This window comes from Monodon monoceros, unplaced genomic scaffold, assembly GCF_005190385.1.
Source record: "Monodon monoceros isolate NGI ecotype Baffin Bay Population unplaced genomic scaffold, NGI_Narwhal_1 Super_Scaffold_16, whole genome shotgun sequence".
In the NCBI taxonomy this organism is placed as follows: Eukaryota; Metazoa; Chordata; class Mammalia; order Artiodactyla; family Monodontidae; genus Monodon; species Monodon monoceros.
Window position 1 is genome coordinate 8,291,937 of NW_021703772.1, and position 16,244 is coordinate 8,308,180.

The window sequence follows — 16,244 nt, forward strand, 5'->3', positions numbered from 1 at the left end:
AACCCCACAGAGCCAGACACCCTCTTAATCCAGGACCACTTCCGCTGCCCAGACGCCCCCTCACCCCTGTACCCCAGCCTGGAGGCCACGCTGGGAGTCTGGCTTCTCTGGCAGGGCTTAGCAAGCCTCACTCGGAAGCAAACACCGTGTTTCTTACACTTTTCCCGCCAACATGTCAGGGTAATAGCTGGAAGGCTCCGCTGGTTCGCAGACACATACGAAATGAACGCAGCTCAGTGCAGGATCGGGCTGCAGACACACGGTCCCCACGGGGCACATGGAGACTGCGTGCCTGTCCTCACTCCCTCGAACCCCACCCATCTCCCACCTCCCCTTTTCTGCCTATCTCCCCTTCCTTCCGGGGGGCGGGGAGGGGACGCCAGGAGCACAGAGTCCCCCGCGCTCTGGAGCGCGTACTGCCCGCGAGTGTGCCCATTTTCCCGCGGGGGCGGGCGCGTCTCTGCCCGGTAGCGGCCGGCGCGCGGGGGGACGGCGATCACACATGGCGACCTCAGGCTGTGACGGACCGTGTGCGCGCCCCTGGGTGCCCCTCTGCGCCGCCTGCCCCTTGGGAGAAATGTGAGGCCCTAACACAAGCTGGAGGCAGAGGCGGCCCGGCTCTGCAGACACCTGACCCTCGCCCCCCAACGTGAAGCCGGGGAGGGACTCGGGGCGCCAAGAGCGCCTCAAGAAGCGCGGCAGCGCCAAGGCTGACGGTCAACTTTGCGCCCAAATACGGGGCTCATGGGCTGCGGGCCTTGGAGACGGGGACAGGACGGACGGAGCGGTGGGTCTGGAGAGAGCTCGGCTCCCTACAGGGGATCTCGGGGTCGCGCGGGGGCCGCATCTCGGCCGGGGCGCCTGAGGCCGGGGACGGGGAGGCGGCTCCACAGTGCTCCAGTTGAGCCCTGGAAAAACCCCGGCGCGCGGGAGAGAGGCGGACCAGCTCGCAGGCACGGCTGGGGATGGCGGGAACAAAGACGGCCCGGGGCCGGATGCAGTCATGGAAAAACCCATCGGGGCGCCGAGGCGGGGGCGGGGGCGGGGGCGGCAGGGAGGGGCGGAGCGCGCCCAGCAGCCCTGCCACCTTCGCCGGCCGGCCCGGGCGGGGCTGCTCTCGGACCCTGCGCCGGAGCGCTCCTCGCGGGCGGAGGGGAGGCCCGGGAAAACAGAAAATGCCAGGCGGGAAGGGGAGGCCAGGGGACCGAGAACCAGAAGCGCCCTGGCTCCGGGTGCTGCGCGCCAGCCTGCCAGCCAACACACCCCGTGCTCTCGGCCGGGACGGGAGGGTGGCGAGGCTGGTGCGCGCCGGGTACACGCGGCGCTGCGCACGGCCACTTCGCAGCTGCGGCAGCGGGTGATGGCCGGCCCCTAGGGGGCGCTCACAGACTCCCCCCCCACCCGGCAATGGCGCGGACGCGTGTGTGGCGGCTCACACGCTCTGTACACATATGATCACTTACACGCCCGTGCTGCCAGACACGCGAGCTTCCCCAGCTCCCAGGACAGAGGGAAGGAAAGCGTCCTACCGAAGGGGGGCGGATTAGATGCTCGTTAGGCGGTGTCCAGGGCAGGTGACAGAACCTCAGGAGCTGGGTAAGAGGACCATAGAAGAAGCCGAGGTTAGGGTCCCCCCTTCCCCCTACATTACAGGTGCGTGCCCAGGTCCCGTCTCAGGGCTGGAGTTTCCTTCCCGTTCAGGACGCTTCCCGCCCTGTCCTGGTCTTAGGAACCCGCCTGGAGACCGGGAGGCATACTTTTTTTTCCTCTTTAGAAAAGGAAAGTGTTGGCGCAAGTTGGACTCAGTGACTCCTGAGGCCTTTTCCAGTTATGACTTATTATGAAGAAGGAACTGGACCCAGAGGCCATAAAAGGAGTTGGTGGGAGCTGAGAAAAAACCTTGGTGCCTGGTTTGGCCCCAGCCACAGGCTCAAATGTCCACTTGTTTATTTGTGCTTCTGCCTGCTGTGGGGTGCCAGGGGGCAAAAGCTGAACCCATGGGGTCCCTGGCGTGGGGAGGGGATGTAAAATAGGACATACTTCTGGGGGCCCAGAGCCAGATTCTGGAGCAGAAGAGACCTCAGATTCTGCCTGAATGGGGAGGCTGCTCGGCTGGGGTGGCAGTTGAGGGTTCTTGAAGGCCAGAGGGCAATGAAGCAGGAGCCCACCACCTCAAAAAGTTCAAGTTCAAGAAGGCTGCCTTTATGAGGCCTGGCTGTTGTAATTGTGGGAATACAGTTGTGGTAGGATTTCTAGTCACCTCTCAGAATACAAGGTCAATAGAAGCAGGTACACCAACGACAGGACAGGGTCAAATGAGCTGGCATCTACCTGTGGTCCCCTTGGGAACTGAGGTTGGAATCAAATGACCCAGCTCGACCTCTACCTAACTTCCTGGTTTGGGGGATCTTATCTAACATCTTTGGGCCTCAAATTCCTCATCTGTAAAGTGGGAACAAGAGCTTCTCCATAGGGGTGTATTGGGATTGAAAGTGGTATAAGTACCCCTTCCATCTGCCTTCCCTCCTTTCCCAGTTCTCAAAGTCCTGGTGCTTGTTCACTAGGACTTCTTCCAAGTCCTAGTTTCCACACAGCAGGTGGGGTCCAGTGGGACGAAGGCTGGGGAGCAGCGCCCCCTGGTGGTCGATATCAGGAGCGCTCGGTTATTCCGTGAGGTCTCATCCGGGCTAACCTGCTTAGTGCCTGACGGTCTCTGGCAAGTTAGAGCCTTCGTGGGCTGATCCTGGGGCTCCACTTAGGGAGGCTTTTCCTTCTTGCCTCAGTTACCCCCTTGAGCAAGCAGAGAGAATTCTGCTTCCCCACATCATCTCCCCTCTCACAGTCCAGCTTCTCCATCTTTAACAGGCTTCTCTCACTTCTGCCCCGGAGGAATCCATTTGGCATTTATACTGTGCTTTACAGCTTACACAGCACTTTGACACACATTACTCGTCCCTGAGGTGTGCCGTTTCTGGGTGGTGACGGCACTAGATGGATAGAGGATGTTGGTTTGGAGCGTGGCTCCAGCACAGCGGGCTGATTTGGATCCTGCCTCTTCCGTCCAGCTGTGTAACCAGGGCGACGTTCAAAACCTTGAATAACCAGTGGGACAGTCAGCGACCAATCAGAACAGACCGTGCCCTAAACACCAGGTACAGCCAAATGTGTGTACCTGCTGAAGATTCTGGAATAATCTCAACCGCACGGGGCCTCGGTTTCTCTATCTGCAGTATGGACACGATGATCCTAATAGTACCACGTTATAGGGCTGTTGCGGAGACTAAAGTAGTTATTGGCTGTAAAAGGTTGAGAAACCAGTGTCTGGCACATAGAAAGCACCCGAGAGTTAGCTTTATTACTGGTCCCGTCTCAGACTCAGTGACTCAGGGTGATCACCACTCTTAAGGGAGACTCCCCAGGTGAGCCCTCTATATGCACCTGAGCTCGCCTCCTGCCTCACTTCCGACTTCCCACACCTCCTCGTCTAGCCCTCTAGTTATTCTACTCGCCAGAAGTGCTTCTCAAACTTTACCATATATCTGAATTTCTGGGATATCTTGTTAAATTACAGATTATGATTGAGGAGGTGTGCGTGGGGTCTGGGATTGCATATTTCCTACTAGCTCCCAAGTGCTACTGATGCTGGTCTGAGAAGCAAGACTCCCAGAGATCACTGCAGAAACAGAAGTGTCAGCTGATTGCTATCTGTAAGTATTTATTGAGCACCTACTCAGTGCAAGGCCATGCAAGGATCCAAACAGTCCAAGGGCTGGGTTCCAACCTCAAGCAGCAGACACGTTATCTCACACAACTACAGGTTAAAACTATCAGGCCGAAGGGTTAACATGTGCCCAACAGTAGGCGATGCATGTGGTGAATTCATTCTCTTCACTGTAGCCAGAGTGATGCTTTAAACAGGTGAAGATCTTGGCTTTGGCCAAAGCATTTTCTTTTCTTCAGTAGAGGGGATCTCCAGAGAGGGCTGACAGCTGAGGGTCCTTGTGTCTGCAGCCTGTACTCCCAGCACGGGGGCACCCTACTTCAGGGCTGCAGGGGACCTGGATGGTGCAGCACAGTGCCCACATGGGGGGACTCACTTTGGCAGGAGGGTAGGATTCAGAGAGGCTGGCAGAGGGAGCGGGGAGTCCAGCAGGGGCATTTGCAGGCCCTGATCCCAGGGTGGAGATGAAGCAGAGGGGCTGAGGCAGAAGTTCTCTCCCTTGGTTCCCTGAGGACAGAGTGGGATGAATCATGGGTGTGATGTAGACCTCAGGAGGCCACAAACACATCCTTGACTTTTGTTCTTGTATCCTGTTTTAGTGTTTACCAGTGCCAAATTATCATCAGTCAGCTGCTACACTTCGTGCTTCATCGTCTTATGTAGATGACCCTCAGGTATTTTTTCAAGAGCAAGTGTTCTTCAGCTGAAAATAGAGAATCAAACACCCAGCATTTGCAGAAACGAGCATTTCTGGAACTGTTCTGTGGTTTTGGTCCTTTGATAAGAAAGCACTGGGGGACTTCTCTGGTGGCGCAGTGGTTAAGAATCCCCCTGCCAATGCAGGGGATATGGGTTCGAGCCCTGGTCCGGGAAGATCCCACATGCCGCGGAGCAACAAAGCCTGTGTGCCACAACTACTGAGCCTGCGCTCTAGAGCCCGCAAGCCACAACTACTGAAGCCCACGTGCTTAGAGCCCGTGCTCCACAACAAGAGAAGCCACCGCAATGAGAAGCCTCTGCACCACAACGAAGAGTAGCTCCCGCTCGCCGCAACTAGAGAAAACCCGCACGTGCAATGAAGACCCAATGCAGCCAAAAATAAATAAGTAAATAAATAAATTTATTTTAAAAAAAAAAAGAAAGCACTGGGTACATCTCCCCCCCCCCCGCCACCCCATGTAATATCTTGTGGGGCTCTTTGAGGACCCTCTAGATGCCCACATTGTGTTGAATGATGGTTAGGACAGTGGTCCTGGAAGCAGCCAGCGGCAGTGTGGGGAGAGGCCAACAGATGGACCATGAGAGAGGGAAGAGATGGGCTGTGCCCGGGAAGGAGGCTTGCTTGGTGTCTAGGACACACCAGCTGGCCTGGTTTTGTGAGCCTGCTATCTGTGCAGTCCCACAGGGCTCCGTGCTTGGTTTTATGCTTTGCTGTCCCTGTCCTGACATTCTTAATACTTTTTGAAGAAGGGGCCTTGCATTTTCATTTTCCACTTGGGCCCCATAAATTATGTAGCTGGTTCTGCTCCACAGCTTTGTTTCCTAGGCCCAGGGGCCATTCCCGAGGGGTCATCTGGGACAGACCAGGGAACCTGGGCGGTGGGGAGGTGGGCCTGGGTGAATCCTTGAACAGGTCCTATGTGTGAATCTGGGATCATGGAGCCTGCTTCACCCAGAGGGGAGGAGAGGATGAGGGCTGCAGGCTTTCTCAACTGAGAATCAGGCTGTGGAGATTCACTGCCCGCGAAAGCTGCGGCTGCTCTTTCAGAGATGCCAGATGCCTCCTGCCCTCTGAGCCCCCAGTCAGCTGTCAGACTGTTGACAAGAGACGTGAAGATTCACAGGGAAGGAGCAGATGCCTCGCTTGATGGGACAGGCAGAGTGTGCCCTGGCTCCTGGGTTAACAGCTGGTCTGGATGTCGATGCTTGGCTTGTTCTCTGTGGCCTGGGTTCATAAATCCATGTCCCTGAGTCCAGCCTGGCTTGGCCCATTGGACAGGGGGAGGTGGTAGTGTCTCCCTGGAGACAGATTGTGAGAGGCTTGGGTGTTACCCTGTTTTGACGGGTGCCATAACGAAGGAGGAGCCTGAGAGGCCTGGATAGACTGCGTCACTTAAGTCCCAAGACCCAGTTACAGTGCTGAGTTCTGAGGGGTCCCCCAGGCGGGCCTGGGCCAGCTCTCAGGCCCAAATTTAGGTCACTGCTTTGTCTTTACGCACCTGCTACTCTTTCTGCTCCTGTCGTGCCTTGTCCCCCACCTTCTGCAGCTCCAGGTTTGAACCTTATCCTCTCTCCTCTGTGACTGACGCCACCTGCCTCAGTTTACCCATGTGCTTGTCACTTTCACTCTCTTGCAGTTTACTCTCAGTGGGCAGCACTGGGGCCCGTTCCCTACCTTGTCCCACCGTCATTTTTGAACAAGGGGCCCCTCATTTTATTTTTGCATTGTGGCCCCCAAATTATGGAGCCGGTCTGCTGATCGGCTCACCAGGGCTCGAGATCAGAACCTGACAAGGGGTTCTGAGTGCTGGAAGCGTCTCGCAACTCTGAAAGGGGAGCGAACGTCCACAGTCCCATGGAGAGGCCGCGCTGAGAGCCCGCTGTGTGCCAGTGAGGGTGACAGTGCGGGCCGGGATGCTACAAACAGAAGCGCTTTACTTCAAGGAGTTTACCCAGCAGGGCGTTTATAAGTAGGACAAAGCCTGGCGGTCCAGGGGCCACCCGGGCAGGAGCGGGGGGAAAAGACCCGAGCGGCAGGGAGCGGAGTTGGGGCGTCCGGCTTTGGGCGCACACCCCGCCCCGCCTGGGTCGCCAGTCTCCGAGAGCTGAAAGGGCCTCTGTGTTCCGTCTCCCGCCTGCCCGCGGGCCAGGAGCGCATTTCCTCAGCTGCGCCAGACCCCGGAGGCTCCGCAGACCCTCTGGGGACAGACACAAATAGTTCCGGGCCCAGCTGCCTGGTCAGTTACCTTGGGAACCAAACTCAATCGCCTGACGTCACTGGGCCGTTGCGCAGCAACCGGCAAAGACTCTCTCTGCAGCTCTCCCAGTCTCCGCGGTGAGGTAGCCGTCGCCATGGAGACGGCGGGGCTGGGCAGGGCGGTGGATGACCCCGCCCGGCCGCACGGTCCTCGTCGCCCCTCGCCCTCCTGGCCGCACCCTCCGTTCCGATCCGGTGCTGCTCCTCCCCGCGACGGAAGGGGACCAGCCCCAGACGAGGAAACAGCGCCGCCTGGCCTCGGGCCGGCCGGCGAGGGCCCCGTGGCGGCCTGAGTGAGCCCCGCGGCCAGCCGGGGTTTCTCCCCCAGAGAAGGGCCTTTGTTCGCCGTCGCCCATCTGACTGACCCCTTTTTGCTTCGTGTTTCTCACCAGGCGCCAGCCTGGGTTCCTGCTCTGGAAACAAGGAGCAGGTGGCAGCACGGGGCGTTTCCATTCCCCTCCCCTCCAGCCGCCTAGGACATCTCAGCCGCGCTAGGCCATCTGCCTTGGCGGAGGACACACTGGGCCCTGCTCACGCCACTCTGCTCCCATCCTTGGTTCCCTCCTCCACTCCTGCGCCTTCCCCTGGCGTCTGTGCTGAGGCATTCACTTCCGTGCCTGCTGTGCTGGGTGCGGTTTGGCCAGGCCACCCCTGGGTGGGGGGAGTGGGGAGGGAGGGACCTACCTGAGCACTTCGCGGAGTTTCTGGCATGGGTGTCGTTCCGAGGCTGCTGCATCTCCCTGCCCATCTCCATTTCACACCGTAGCAGATTATAAAGTGCTGAATCCCCAAGTGCAGACTGGGAGATGAGGCCCAGAATCGTTCAGGGGCCATCAAAAACTGCATTTTGACAAGCACTCATAAAATACAGGTGGTCAGAAACAAAACCATGTGTTTTAGGTGAATCCTATTTTCTCATTGATTGATATTTAAAATTCAGAGATCCAAAGGAATAATTTTCAATCCATGGAGCTGGAGGGAGAACACTTCACAATGCCTCAGATCTTTCCAAAGCACATGGTTAAGGGAAAGTTCTGATTGTGGGCAGAACATTCACAGACAAACTCATATGTAGCGGTGGGCGCTCTGCAGGGCTTAGAACCTAAGACTGGGCTCTGTGTGGTCTTGTGCAAAGAGCTGATCTCATCTGGAGTGCCAGCCTGGTTTTGTGGGAAAAGTGACTATTATTTACCGGGAGGGCTTTCAGATGCAGGTGCGGAGGGAGGTCAGGGCTGTGCCACCTGCTGTGGGGAACCCAGGCGGGCCAGGAGAGGACACGTTGCCTGGCTCCCTCGTTTTGTCTCTGGGAGGGGCGTGGCTCAGGGTGCCCAGAACTGCCTGCTCAGAGAGGTACCACAGGCACTGGCTGAGGAAGGCCTTTCCAACATGTGATCCAGCCTGGGCCAACCAGAGTCCTTCCCCTTGGGAAATATCAGACTGGAGCAGGGAACCAGACCTTTCCTCTTGGTCTGGAAAGCGCAAGGTTGTGGGCCCAGAGCCTCCAGGAACCTCATTCCCCACGAGAAGCAGAAGCTTGGGGGAGGGGCAGAGTTGCCATGGAGGCAGAGGACATAACAATGGAGGCGTCCTGCTAGCTTTGAGTCCCTGACACCAGGCATTTTGAAAGCCGGTTCCTTCTCAGCCCTTCTCTGCCCAGTCCACCAAATCCATGGGTTTTTGTCACTTTCCGTTAAGAGACTCCTGCCCAATATACAGACAATGCAGAAAACCACAAGGGAGGAAGAAAACTAACGTGTCACATGCCTACTGTTAAATGCTATTTTTTGTTTTTTGTTTTTTTATATGCGTTCTTGACCACAGCATCCCTGTGAGGCATTTTGTAGATGAGGAAATGGTCCATCTTCTAGGACCGCAGTGCCCACTTGAGGACTCCACAGGGAGGGCCAGTGCAAGTTCAGTGGATACTGCCCATCCAGAGACTCCTCGGCCAAGCCCTACCCTTGAAGCCACAGTGTTCCTCTGCTATCTCCCAGGACTTGTCGGTTTCCTTCTGTTAGCCATGCCCCAGCCAGGCTCAGAGGTTAGGATGTTGTGCCTGTCCCATGGCTCTTAGGTCAGCCTAAATGTTTCTTTAAGCAGAACCTCTGCTTACTGGCCAATCTCTCAGTGGCAGAACATACAACCAAAACGACTGTTGTTGATCCTAGAGAAACGCTGGTGGCTGTCAGGTGTTAACCCTAAAATATAAACCAGAAGGGGTGCGGAGGCACCAGTTTTGTTGGGGTGAATTTATAACTTGGTTGTGCCTCAATTCTCAACACCAAAGAGTACCCTACACACAGCCACCCTGTTATTCTGACGACCGCTCATTCTTTTTCCCCTTACACCCCACCTCTGTCTCTACTGACTGCCTCTCCCCAATTGTTCAATAGTTGTTCAGTTTTTATTCATCCAACACGGTGGGCTCACAGGCTCGTGATGGGCTGGGTCATCCCCACTTGCTGATTGCTCCTGTGTCTCATGAATTGCTTCCTCTTGCCTATAAAACGGGGCATTTCTCCAAGCTCCTGCCTCTGGGCCTTTGCTTTCTCACTCTGGCGAGAGCTGAGGTGCACCCACTTCTCTCCAAGTTGGATTCCTCAGCCCTGAGTGCACAGCCCGAACCTTTGGCCCAGGTACAGTAGCACCTGGCTACCTGCAGGTCCCACCTGCAGAGAAGATGCATTGTCAGGCATATTTGACAACACAATTGTTAATCCCACCGCAAAGAGGAAGGCCAGGAACAAGCAGGGAAATTCCGTTCTTAGTACACAGCTCCACGGAACCCTTCTGTCCTAATAATCACAATGATCGCTGACACTTATATTGCACTCAACTATGTGCCAGGAACCTTTCCAAGCACCTGACTCATTTAATTCTCACAGCAGCCTGACGCGGTAGGTGTATTGTCATTTGATGGATGAGGAAACCAAAGCACGGGGGGATGAAAGTAACACAGCTAGAAGGAAGTAGAGCCAGGATTCAAGGTAGCCTGACCCCCAAAGCCATGCTCTTCACAACTCTATTGGCTTTCACACACAAAATGTTGTCGGTCCAGCAGCCCTTCCTGTGGGGAACCCCCATTTCTGGACTGACCCTGGCCTCAGAGGTGGACATGAGGCCCAGGCCAGGTAACGAGGTATTTCACTCCCACAGCCTCAGTGATTGGTTCAGCAGAGAGCATGGGAGCCAAGCCAGGCCTGGCAGTGTCCTCACCTGGGAGTCTCCTGCCAGATCCAGTGGAAACAAGGGCCTCTCTCTTTCCAGGAAGGTGGCTGAGTGCCTGAAAATGGAGCCAGCACAGAGGGGCTGAACTGGAAAGACAGAGCCCTGAGGACATGGCTGAGCCCTGGGTCCAGACATGCCCGCACTTGGCAGTTGTGCTAGTTGGCTCAGCCCTTCCCCTGACCTGGGTTGAGCCTGGTTTCAATCTTTCATTCACCTTTGCAGTCTCAGTATCTAGCAGTGCCTGGCGTATAGTGGCACTTACCTGGTTCAGAAAATATTTGTTGAAAGCATTTGAGGTCCACCCTGGCAGCTCTGTCTCCCGCGCTCTGCTCTGGGCTCCAGGCAGGTTGAGCTGCTCAGCCGCCCTCCCCTACCAAGCCCCCATCACGCCTGCCTCGACTTTTGCTGTCCATGCCTCTGTCAGGGACACCATCTCTCCTCTCTTTTTAGGTCTGACTCAAGGAGGCCCTGATACTGGGATCTGAACTGACAATCTCCCTCCTCTGAATTCTTTGCTTTCACTACATGGGGACAGTTCACGTCTCATCTACAGAAAGTGGCAGCTCCTTGAGGGAAGGGGATAGACACACCTGGTTGTCTTCTCGTCCCCTTGGGGCCTGGCATCAGACTTCCTCACAGGAGCCATCTGCCGGGTAGGGGTGGTAGGGTAGTAGACGCATGCCTCTGGGGATCAGGCAGGCGACTCAGTACTGACATAGGCCAGGTAGTTCCCTCTAAAGTAGGCAGCTCAGCTGCCGGTTGCCCAGAAGAAATAAGGCCCCTAGGTTTCTCAAGAGAAGCAGAAATCCATGTTTTTATTTAAAATCTCCTGGCTTTTAAATGTTAGCAACTAATTCCCAATTTAAGAAACACTGTGTAGGGGGACTTCCCTGGAGGTCCAGTGGTTAAGACTCTGCGCTCCCAATGCAGGGGGCCCAGGTTTGATCCGTGGTCAGGGAACTAGATCCCGCATGCTGCAACTAAAGAGCCCACATGCAACGAAGATCCCGCAAGCGGCGACAAAGATCCTGCGTGCCGCAACTAAGACCCGGGGCAGCCAAATAAATATATAAATAAATATTAAAAAGAAAAGAAACACTGTGTAGGGCAAATCCATCAGTGGGCTGGTTTCAGCCAAGGTCTCCCATTTGGAGACTCTGCTGGGAATGAGGGATGGATGAATGAAGGAATCCACAGCCAGGGCTGCAGCATGAAGGTGTGTGGGTTGTGATCTGTATAAGGCACCCAGCCAAGGGCAAGAGTCGGGGCTGACGTCCAGCCAGATCTTCACTCACCAAGTCATGTGGCCGGCATGGCACTGTGTCAAGCCAGAGGGTGGGCTGCTGGCTTTCCACAACTCCTGAAGCCCGCGCGCCCTAGAGCCCGTGTGCCACAACTACTGAACCCATGTGCTGCAACTACGGAAGCCCATGCGTCTAGAGCCCGTGCTCCGAAACAAGAGAAGTCACCACAATGAGAAGCTCGCACACTGCAACGAAGAGTAACCCCTGCTCGTCACAACTAGAGGAAGCCATGCACAGCAACAAAGACCCAACACAGCCAAAAAAAAAACCACGGAAAGAGACCCGGGTCTAGGGTGACCAACTTATCCTGGTTTTTGCCTGGGGTTTTCTTGGTTTTAAATCTGAAAGTCCCATATCCCAGGAACCCCAGGCAAACCGGGGTGGTTGGTCACCCTACATAGATCCCTGAATCCCACTGTGTCCCCAGCCTGCTGGAGGATAATAATCATGGCAGCTGAAGTGTGTGAGCTTACTAAGTGCCAGACATCATGCCTTAGGACCTGTGTTGTTTCCCTTACATCCCATAACATCTTCATGGCGTGGGCTCGTTATTTGTTCTACAGAGGAGAGTTGCAGGTTCAGAGGGTGGAGGGATTGGCCCGTGGCCAGCTGCCACGCTGGGGCCTGAGCCCACACTGGTCTCATTCCTGGCTCTCAACCCCACACTCTCAATCCCACGATCAGAGAGCCTGGCTGGGCATCCTGAGCCTGCTAAGCCAGTAGGCCCTGGGGAAGGACCAGATCTTACTTCCTCAGAAATGCACTTACCTGGTTAGAGGTCCAGCCAAGATCAGTTTTTTCAGGTCTGAGCCCTGCAATGCCTGGCCTCCCAGGCCTGCCCAGGCCCTTCTCTTTCTGCACTTTGACCCCCAGCCCATGAATGGGACAACCCGAGAAGCCCTCAGGGAACACCTTTCTGTTTCCAGAACACCCTAGCCCCCTCCTGTCCCTCCACCCTGTGCCCGCTGCACAGACAAGGTATGAGGCTGGCGCTTGGAGAATAAACGCTCGCCAGTGATTTATTGCCCGGTCTGGGGAGAGCCGTCCAGGGTAGGGATGCGTGAGAGAGTAGGGCATGTGTGCTCCCGGGGTCTCGGGAGGCTGCAGAGCGCGGGGCCTCGTCCAAGTTGGGGCCGGCATGGGCCTGGCGTGGGGCGAGGTGGCTGGTTAGGTAGTGCATGGCCGAGAGGATGCCCTCTACGGTCCTCCGCTCCACTGGTTCCAGCATGTGGGTGACGGAGTGCAGGGCCGACTGGTCCCCACTGCCAGCCCGGAGGATGAGGCAGAGCTGGCACTCCCCAGGATGCTGGAGATGGAGCGCAGGCTGGGCCCCCGTGTTGTGCAGCACGTCTGTCACGGAGCCGTGGCCGGAGGCCAGGGTGCCCGTGGCCATGCCCATGGCAGTATCAGACCACACCAGGATGTCTGCCAGGGAGCTGATGGACCCCTCACCCCCGCCCAGCAAGCTGGTCATGGAACGCATGTAGTTGTTCTCACTGGCTGTGGAGTCCAGGGCCCTCCTCTCCACGGCTGCCACTCGGGGGCCCGGCGAGGCAGGGGCTGATGGCAAGGCATCAGTGCCAGGGTTCAAGGCCTCCTGACCCTCAGGGTTCTCCTCAACAGCTTCTGCAGTGTCAGCAGCCCGAGTGTCAAGCTGGTCATTGGCATCTGCTGTGCTCATGATGGGCTGAGCCTCTGCATTTTGCGGGGACTGTACCACAGCGCTTGGGGTAGATGGAGCTAGTTCCTGTTCCCTGTCTGGGACGCCTGCCGCTTGTGGTGTCTCTTCCTTAATCAGGGAGTAAAGTTGGAAAATCTGAGGATTCTGAGTCGTACTCGACTCTTGCACCAGCACTTTTTGCACTAGGTTCTGGAAGCCCCTGGACCTTTGCAGGGCACCTGGGGCCAGGGGGGCAAGCAGCGCTGTGGGCTCCTGGGCATGCCCCGCGGCAGCCTCATGCTTGTCCTTATCCCCAGACGCTGACGTGGCCCCCAAGGTGGCTGGCTTGGAAGCCTGACCTACATCCTGCTGTTCAGCCGATGCTGCAGTGTCGTGAGCCGTTGGGACATCTGCAAGGAGGGGGACCTGACTTTGGGACCGCACTGTTGGGATGTCTGTACACCTGCTGTCACCATGTGTGGGGATGCTGGAGGCTCTGGCCTCTCCCGAGGGCATGGTGATCATCTAGGCCCTCTGTCACTTGTGCTGGTTGAGGGAGTGGCCATGGCCCCACTGGGCTGAGTTGTCCAGGTGGTGAGGTCACAGGGGGCTGTTGAAGCTGGCGATGTCACAGGCACCTGCAGAGCAAGGGTCCTGCGCCTCCGGAGTGGCTGCCCTAGCAGGCTGAGTCTATGGGACTATTCGTAGCCAAGTCTGCGGGTATCTAAGGAGAGAGAGGCAAATGTCTTGGAAAAGCATGGAGGTTATATACAGGTACAGGGCCCACAAGGAATCCGGATGGCTGTGACTCTGATGAAAGAGAATGGGATGCAGGTGTTGATTTATAATAAATGTTATAAGGGACAACTCCCAGCACCTCTCTGTCCACGCTGGTGACTGATTTGGCCAGTCTTTCTGCAGAGACAGTTTCGCAGCAGTGGTGAGTAGGAACAAGTGAAGGCTAAGGGCCTGGGCAGCTCCCAGCCCTGACTGTCTTTGGTTGTGGGGAGCTACAGACTGAATGTTTGTGTCCCACCCCAAAATTTATATGTTGAAAGCTAATCCGCAACGTAATAGTATTTGGAGGTGGGGCCTTTGGGAAGTGATTAAGTCATGAGGATAGAGCCCTCATGAATGGGATTAACACCCTTATAAAAGGGACAACACAGAGCTCCCTGGCCCACTCCTCCATGTGAAATACAGCGAGAAGGCTGCTATCTTTTAACCGGGAAGCAGGTCCTCACTGGACACTGAACCTGCAGCCCAAATGAGCTAAGACAGAGTTTTACCCTGTGACTCAGGATAAACAGTCTCCATCTTCTCCCTGTTTAACTAGGCTGGGAGGGCAGAGAACAACAAAAGATCTGTAAACCCTCGAGTATTCTTCGGAAACCCGTAGACCCAGATAAACCTACTTGTGCTCTTCGTTAAGAAGGTGGTTGGAGTGAAGTTTCTAGTCTGTTGTGTCTGTGCTTCCCTTGGGGGTTATCAGCTAACATTTCGTGCCTGCTTATCACGGGCAGGAGAAGGAGCTAAACATCTAATCCTTCCAACTACCCCGTCGTCTCTAGGTAGGTGCGGATCCATTATTATATCCATTTTATACATGGGGAAGCTTAGCCTCAGAGGGAATAAGTGACTTATTCAAAGGCACACTATTAATAAGCACTGAATCTGGGATTTGAACCTTGTCTGGCTTCAGAAGTCAAGCTCTCCAGCACTATTTTACACCCAGAAGGGATATTAAAATATTGAATGACTGGCGTGCTAAGGATACTGGCTAATGCAGAGAGAGGCCTGCCATAATCCCGCCACATCAATAGGTAACAGTTGCTGTCACTTCTCCCAGCACCAGGCTCAATGCTCAATAAGCATTTCTTCTCCCCATGTATACTCTGTGGCCATCTCAGAGGTCACAGGGCAAACCCAATTTTGTTGGGGTGGGACAACCCTGTACTTTGTGAAAGAATCATGGAGAAGACTGCTCGTTGTTCATTTGAGTAGCCCTTCTTCTTTAGGATCAGAAACCCAGTTTTATTCAGGGTGGCTATGTGCTTTGACAAAGAATATACTTCCCAGTCTCTCTTGCAGCTAGGTAAGATCTTCTGGCCAATGAGATGTAAGCAGAAAGTATTGAGAGGAACTTTAGAAAGGGTCCTTCAAAGATCAGAACACCTTTTTGCTCTTTCCCCTTTGTCATCCTGTTATCAAGAATGTGAAGGCTGGAGCACCAGCAGCCATCTTGATACATGAGGCAACCTTGAGGTTGCAGGGACACACGAAGTGCCACACAATTTGTGGAGCACAAAGATAGAAGGAATCTGGGCCCCATGGTTAGAGATGCCACACCAGGCACCAGACTCTTGCTGTCCTCCAGAATTCCTTTACATGAGGGAAAATAATCACATATATGCTCAAACTATTGTTCTTTTGGGTCTTCTATTATATGCAGCTAAAGTTAATCCTTATCCAGTTCCCAGTTATGAGATTCCTGTCAGGTGGTTGTTCAGTGTTTTTTTTGGATATCTTCTTGTCCTAAAAATCAAGGTCGGCATATTCCATTGAGTACCTGGCACTGTACAGGTGTTATTCTCCCACTTTTCAGGTGAGGAAACTGAGACTTAGAGAAACTAAGTACACAGCAAGTTCTTGATGTCACCTAATGGACAGCCTGTGACCCGCTACAACCATCAGGCACTCTTTTTTTTTTTTGGCAGTACGCGGGCCTCTCACTGCTGTGGCCCTTCCCGTTGCGGAGCACAGGCTCCGGACACGCAGGCTCAGCGGCCATGGCTCACGGGCCCAGCCGCTCCACGGCATGTGGGATCTTCCCGGACCGGGGCACGAACCGGTGTCCCCTGCATCGGCAGGCGGACTCTCAACCACTGTGCCACCAGCGAAGCCCCATCAGGCACTCTTCATAGGCACTTAAGTCAAACTCCTTGTCCTCACCTGCCATTTGGAATTCGGTTTTTGATTCTACATGTTGCACTTTACACTTACCCTTGTTAAGTTTCACATGTCTTAAAAATCTGTGCTGAGGAAAGACAGAGGAGAATAAAGAGGGATTCATGTCAGAAAGCAGAGAGGATTATTAAAATTTGGGGACAAAAATATTGTCTGTTTATAAATAAATATTAAATAATATCGGTGTAGAACATAATGTATATTCTGTTGTTACCTGAAATATACATATATACACACAGTTATAAAAGAAACTATATCTAAAAGAGCTTTTTTCTTAGTTCAGTTCAAAAATTGCCGGCCTTTGTTACGTAGCGTTTGGAAGAGGAAATTCGTCTCAAAAAATTTGTCTTTGATTTCTTTTCAACTCCTGTCTCATAGAGACAAGGA

The 16,244-nt window shown here is 54.8% G+C and overlaps 1 long non-coding RNA gene across 1 annotated transcript; it reads left to right on the forward strand.

The window, feature by feature from the left end:
- The first annotated feature begins 538 nt into the window (after positions 1-538).
- LOC114896634 lies at positions 539-4,653 on the forward strand. The gene is made up of 3 exons (XR_003793855.1): positions 539-787; positions 3,572-3,707; positions 4,321-4,653. It is a non-coding gene; the product is annotated as an uncharacterized LOC114896634 (long non-coding RNA).
- The last annotated feature ends 11,591 nt before the right edge of the window (positions 4,654-16,244 follow it).